The following is a 7,356-nucleotide window of genomic DNA, read 5'->3' as shown; positions in this document are numbered from 1 at the left end:
AAAATATCAAAATACTTCTAAAAACTAAGTAATCTAAGTCTAACTATGTTAATGGATGCAGATGCACTACTGAAATGCAGAAAACACTGAAAATTAACCAAAAATGAATAAAAAAGTGAAATGACTATCTTACCCATAAATAGTGCAAAAATGACTTCTAACAGCTTTTCACAAACAGACTGTTTGACAAGAAAAACAAAGTCCAAAATCCCCAAAATTTCTTTTGTTCCATAACTAACAGATTCAAGAATCTGACAGTTTTTACGGAATTAAAAAATTCTATTTGGAACTCCAGATATAAGCGTTTCAAAACTAGGGAAAATCTAGATATCACAGAACCCGAAATTTGAAAACCCGAAAAAACTGTTTTCACAAAACGCTTAAAACTCAGACCAAATCAACTCAGAATGAGCTGAAATTTGGTCTGCAGATAGTGAACACGCCAATAAAGAGAATAGAAAAAGAATTTCCAGAAAACTCAAAAATTTTGCTCATAAAATGACGAGTGTGCGACATGGCAAAAATCAATTTTCAAATTCAGTGCACTATTCACTTTGGAAATCTATTTTTAGCACTAAGAATGCAACCTAAATGCAAATACAGTCCTAAATGCTGATAAATGACAGACAAGATGCAAAAAATGAATACAAGTAAACTAAATGCACGAAAATTAACTAGAATATGCAATTCACAACTAAGTCTAATCTAAAGAACACATTAAATATAAACTAACTTAACTAGGGATGCAATATTCAATACAATATCTAATGGATTAAGTTAACTAATTCTAACACAATGAACTAAATGAAATACAAAATTCAAACATGCAAGGAACAATTGCAAGCTAAATGAACATGCACTTCTAAAGAATTGTCAACTTAATTAATTGACTAACTAAACTAATTTGCAACAAACTATCTACTATTAATTGAAACTAACGTCAACTAAGACCATAAGAACTAATGGAGGGGCGGTTTAGGGTTTGACTAAGACTAGGTTCACGCCCCATCTAGATAGGTCAACTAAGTTGACTAGGTTAGGCAACTAATTGAAATAGAAACCTATTCAAAACCGAAAATGAGATAGACTAATTAATTTGGCTTAATTATACACCTAAATGGAAATCATTAAATCTTTAATTAAGCCAAGCTACTAATAGAGTATTTACTAAAATCTAAAGTAATCCAGACTTAACTAAAATAATTAAGACCTAATTTATTCTAGCTCACTATGGACGGTTAGAGAAAATGCCATTAAATGACCAGTCACGAATTTGGGAAAGCCAACACCCTCCTTAATTGCATTTAAAAATTAATTTGGAAAGTTGAAGGAGGAAAAATCGTCCAACCTAAAAAGATATACTTTTCCTTAAGAGCTTTCTAAATCAAATGAGGAAATTGAAGAATGTGAAACCGTCCAACCCAGGGGACCACACGGTTTTGACTTTCTTAAAAAGAAAATCAAATAACAATGCAACTCCTTTCTTAAAACCGTGGTCACCTCTTTTAGAAAGAAATTTGAACTTCCAAATTTTGTTTCCCAATTTAATTTCAAGCATTCAATCCTCTCTACTTTGGATGGCTATCCAAAAGTCAAGACTTGCCTTAGAGGCTTTCCACGAAATTGAATGCCTCCAATCTTACCCAAAATCGTTTTTCACTAGCAATTACCCATATGCCCCTTTCTAAAACTTGATTTACTCTAAATGATGAAATCAACCTATCACTAAACTAATTACTAATATCTAACTAATGTAAAACAAGGCGAGGAATGGAAAATATAACTTGCTAACAATAAAGGAAATAACTCCCACTACACAACTTACCAAATCTTTCAAAAAACGTCTAAGATAATCAAATCCTAATTCATTGAACCTAGACACCCTAATGGACCTTCTCTATTCAATTGAATCCTACCAAAAGAAGCCTAGAGCTCTACTGGAGCTCTAATGGCCGACACCCCTACTTGAGGAAGATGACTCTCTACACGCCCAAAATCAAATATCCCAATTAAACTAATATCACCATGACAATTATGAATCTAATGCTAAAACAAGATTATGACTAACTATTTAAACTAATGAACACACAAACCAACTAGCTAATATGCTGGGAATTCAAACAAAACATAAAACGTTAAACAAAAATCTACCCCAAACGCCTAACCTAAAACACAAAACATCTCAAATCAATAATAACTAAATCTACTATAGAATGAAATCTATATAAACCTAAACATTAACCAACGACTTATAACTAATTTAGCAAACTAAAAGTCTATGGAAAACACTACAGCCAGTTGGACTACACTTAAAAATCAGAAAACAAAACTCGACTTTTAATTTTCACAAATCTAAAAACGCCAAAACAAGAAAATGTCATCTACACGGTTTCTAAGAGAAGGAATTCAACCAACACCAGATCTATGAGACTGGGAAACACTAAAATAATTGCAGACACACAGCCAAAACTTTAAATCACACTCACTTACCCAAAATTAAACTCTCACCCAACGATTTTTCATAAACAAATTACATGACACATTTAAAACTGACCCAACTCAAAACGTTAGACGAATCACACTGGGACCGGATGGAACAAGATCTGATTAACACGGTTTAACTGCAGAAAAACTTCAGAACCTACACTCACTAAAACACCAAGATCGGCTAGAAAAATTCTAGCCAATTTTTGGTTTTTAATTAAAATCACACTCTAAATTAAACTCAACAAAAAACCTGGATCAAAAATAAATTTTAAAACACATTTTTCTGTTGAAACATTACAGAAAACCGAAAATAACAAAAGACTAAAATTGGCTAGAGAGGGTCTAGCCGATTTTCACGTTTTTGTTGAAAACAATAGGAAAACAAGATAAAATACCTAGAAATGAACAAACAACCTAGATCTAACGTGCTGGTCTCTGCACGAAGTCTAAACTAAGGTTTAATTCAGCACACAAACAGAAAATGACAAAAAAGATATCACACGCAACTTGGGTTTTATCTAGAAGAAGGGAAAGAAGAAGACCTACCTCCAGGGCGATCCGACGATTGTGGGGAAGGAGGGAGCAGAAGATGTCTTTGGATTTGCATCCCGTCTTCTTCAAGGATAATGGAATGTCACCATGAAAATGTGTTTTGCAGTTGCATCACGTTTGAATTCCACCAAAGATGAGAAATGAGCCGATTCACGATCGGAGGGCTTAGAAGATTGGATGGAGGTAGAGCCGATCCCTCTTGTTGGAGTGTCTCACACTTCCACGGAAGAGAAGGTGCCTTCAACCTCTGCTACACCTCCAAAAACACAACACACACGGTTAGAACCACCAAGGAAGAAAAAGAAATGGAAGAGATGGGAAGAAGAGATGAAGGAATGCTTGGATTCCAAGCACACTCTTGATCTTCAATTGCAAATGGCGTGAGATGGGAGATTGGAAGGGGGTTGGAGCAAGAATCACAAGGGGGGCACAAATTCCAAAGCCAAAAACGTCTAGGGCTGAGTGAAAAAGATGTTTTATACTTTTTGCCTTTTTCAGAAAAGGGTTTAAAATAAAATATTTTACCCTGCGCCACTTTCTGAGGGGGTTTTTTGAAAATCTTTTCTAAATGGGTATGGATATGCGTGTGGGTTGGATTTAGACTCTTTAGACATTGATCCAAGATCCAAAATAGCTTAATTGGGTCGGATATGGATCCGATCCACCTCAAAATCCATGCCTGAACACTAAAATAGCCATAACTCTCTCATTTTAACTCTGATTTTTCTGAAATTTGAACCACAACCCCTTGATATCAAAATACATCTACTCATGGGTTTTAAACCTTAAAATCAACACAAAATGCATGAATAAATGAATAACATGATGTGCATTTTATGCATCATCAGTGAGCCTTCAAAATTTGCAGAAGTTGTTTTTGTGCTAATTCTTTATAGTGGATTGTTGCAATGGTAGAAGAGTTTGAGTTTCTTTATAAGAACAATACTTGGAAGTTGGTGAGCCACCTAAAGGAAAATAGATCATTGGTTGAAAATGGGTGTTCAAGAAAAAGAAAGGAATCCCAAGTGTGGAGAATACTAGATGGAAGGCACGATTGGTTGCAAAGAGCTATAGCCAAAGGGAAGGTGTTGACTACAATGATGTATTTTTATTGGTTATCAGACATAGCTCTATTTGTGTCTTGCTTGCATTGACAACCATGAATGATCTAAATTTGGTACAATTTCATGATGTCAAAATTGCCTTCTTGCGTAGTGATCTAGAGGAGCAGATTTATATGCAACAACCTGAGGGTTTTGAAGTGAAAATAAAAGAAGATCATATATACTTGTTGAAGAAGTCACTTTATGGTTTGAAGCAGTCGCCTTGGCAGTGATACAAATGGTTTGACTCCTTTATGGCTGGTCATGGATATTCCAGAAGCAACTATGACAGTTGTGTGTACCTTAAAGAACTATTTGATGCTTCTTTCATCTACTTATTGATTTATGTTGCCGATATGCTTATTGCATTTAAAAGCATGTATGAGATTAAAAGCCTCAAAGCTCAGTTAAGTGGTGAATTTGAGATGAAAGACCTGGGAGTGAATTTAAGATGAAAGACCTGGGAGTAGCTAAGGAGATTCTTGGCATTAAAATACATAAAGGCCTAAATGCAAAGAAGTTGTATCTAACTCAGAAGGGTTATATTGAGAAGGTCTTGGAGCATTTTGGCATGAAAGATGCAAAGTCAACAAATAATTTTTTGGGGTCTCATTTCAAGATCTCAAAAGCTATGTCACCACAATCACATGAGGAGGAGGAGTACATGACTCATGTTCCTTATTCTAGAGTGCTATGATATGTACTCGATCAGACATCTCTTACGCAGTTAGTGTGGTTAGCAGGTATATGGCTAATCTTGAAAAGGAACTTCTGCAAGCAGTAAAATGGATTCTTAGATATATGTGTGGTCCCTTAGATGTGTGCCTTGAGTTTGAAATATGTGTTACTAGTTTTGTTGGCTACTTTGATACTGATTTTGCAGGTGATCGTGAGATCGTGACAGGAGGAGGTCACTCATTGATTATGTGTTTAATATTGGTGGTTGTGCTATGAATTGAAATGCTACTTTACAGTCCAGTATTGCTCTATCTACCATTGAGGCAGAGTATATGGCTATAACAAAGGCAGTGAAGGAAGCTATATGGTTAAGAGGCTTGTTTGATGAACTTAGTTTGGGATAGGATGCTGCAGTTCTCCAAAAGTGGTATTCATTTGACTAAGGACTAGATATTTCATGAGAGGACGAAGCATAGTGATATCAAGTATCACTTTATTCGAGATATGCTCTCCAAAGGCGACATTTCAATGAGAAAGATTAATATGAAGTTCAACCCAATTGACATGATGATGAAGTCTCTTCCAGTGACCAAGTTTGAGCATTACTTGAACTGGGTTGGCTTGTGCAACATTTGATAGCCTAGAGGGGTTTTGTTGTAGGTGGAGCGAATTCGAAGTTTTTTTTTTCACTATGCATTCATGCAACGAGTCTTGATAGACTTCAAGACAAGGTGGAGATTTGTTGAGATGTGCCTTGAATTTCATGTTACATGTCTGATGCATGTCACTTGAAAAAAACCATATTGAAGAAAATTTTGAAAGTCTGTGGTAGTAGCTAGCGAAGGGACCGAGCCGTTAAGCCCGGGACCATAGCCCACCACTGACTTCGTGGGGGTGCGGGGCATGAAGCCCACACGGTATGGATCCGATTCGTTTGCAACAAGGTTAGGGTTTTCTTGTGAAGGTACCCTATTTTTGTGAGTTTGGGCATTTTGTGTAGCTTTAGTTTTTTTTTTTATAAGAGAGCTGTCATCTACCTTTGTAATCCCTTTTTTTAACATAGTGAAAATCTTTGCTCCTCGACCACCCACCCGTGGATGTAGCCTTTGGCCGAACTTCGTAAATTGTGCTCTCTCTCTCTCTCGTGTTTATTCGGCTGTGAAACTTTCTAACAAAATTGAAGCACATCATGAGTTCAATTGCTGGGGTGTGCATTCTTTGTCGCTAGACCAAACCCTGGAGTACAGCTGGGAGGGTGGTCTTCAAAGGTTTTATTACTGGAGGCTTGCACTAGAACAGGTTGGGTTAACACCCATCTCCATCACGACATATGAAAACCAGGTTTTCTGTTGATTTAACGTAAAAAGAAGGAATAAAAAATACGGAGAATGACGGTTCATCAAAATGAGTATGACTGATGGGATGATCATAATGGCAGGAGCTTACGGTATCCATGGATTGCCAGCCCATTTTTTGCTATTTGCAGATGTATTCCTTGCAAGAAATGCACAGTTTTTTTATTATTGCGTAACAATGACAACTTTTTGGCCAAGTTGCCATTTAATGACACATTAAAGTCCAGTTGTACATGCTCATACAGTGGTTTTCTGTTACATATTGATTTTGAATTCCGGAGCCCGATCCAAAGATCGGGCCAGAGTTCCTTATAAAGTACTCGGGTCACACAAAATACAAAAATTTGCTGCGGGTGTAGCGATTTTCTGTCTTGTGTTTGACACAGAAAATCGCTGCATGCATACCACGCCTCTCTATTGATCTGATCGGGAGATGAACTCTCTATATAATTGGCATAGATTAAGCCATCTCTGGTCTGTACCGTTGGTCCATTTTCTTCTCTTGTAGGAAGGTTTAAATGACAGTTTGACAGAAACAAAGGGCTCAACAATGATCCTAACCAATCGTTTTCAGAGTTGAAAAATACTTTACACAATGAAAATTAGATTGGCCTTCTATTTTTCTTTTAATAATCTAAGAGAAAACCCTCTTTATCACAGACAGCACATTTGCTGACCTTTGTAAAACCCTTGAGGTCCCCCCGCCCTGACCACCCAGAAGTACACCCAACTTAGACCTTGCTAACTTGTGACGTTCCATCTACTTGGTGACATTCCCAAGTGGCCCTATCATACGAGTGCTCAGATTGATCTTGTTCATTACGCAACACTTGATTTTGGATTGTAAATAAATGATGATTATTTAGTCCATTGCGTGTTGCAACTTATAGTCGTCTTTGAGTGTGAAGCTCATGCCGTGCACGTCTCTAATGTACTACCCACTTACAAAATATTTATTTAATTACAGTAATGGCCAATGAGATCGACGTCTATGCGTGATCCATCTAACTGTGGACGGTGGACATGGCTCCAACAGAAAGCAGACAGAGGCACTCTGTTGCAGTCTCGAGGCAAAGGACTTGGATACACAAGGACCCATGTCAGCCATCTCTCTCTCCTGTGGGTTTAAAATTGAAGTACCAGACAAATGAATAAGTTGACCGGTATCTTACCAAGCTGAA

The sequence above is a fragment of the Nuphar pumila genome, chromosome 2 (genome assembly GCF_984573655.1).
Source record: "Nuphar pumila chromosome 2, dmNupPumi1.hap1.1, whole genome shotgun sequence".
Classification (NCBI taxonomy): Eukaryota; Viridiplantae; Streptophyta; class Magnoliopsida; order Nymphaeales; family Nymphaeaceae; genus Nuphar; species Nuphar pumila.
The sequence above is the reverse complement of the archived record's forward strand: the minus strand, read 5'-3'. Positions refer to the sequence as shown.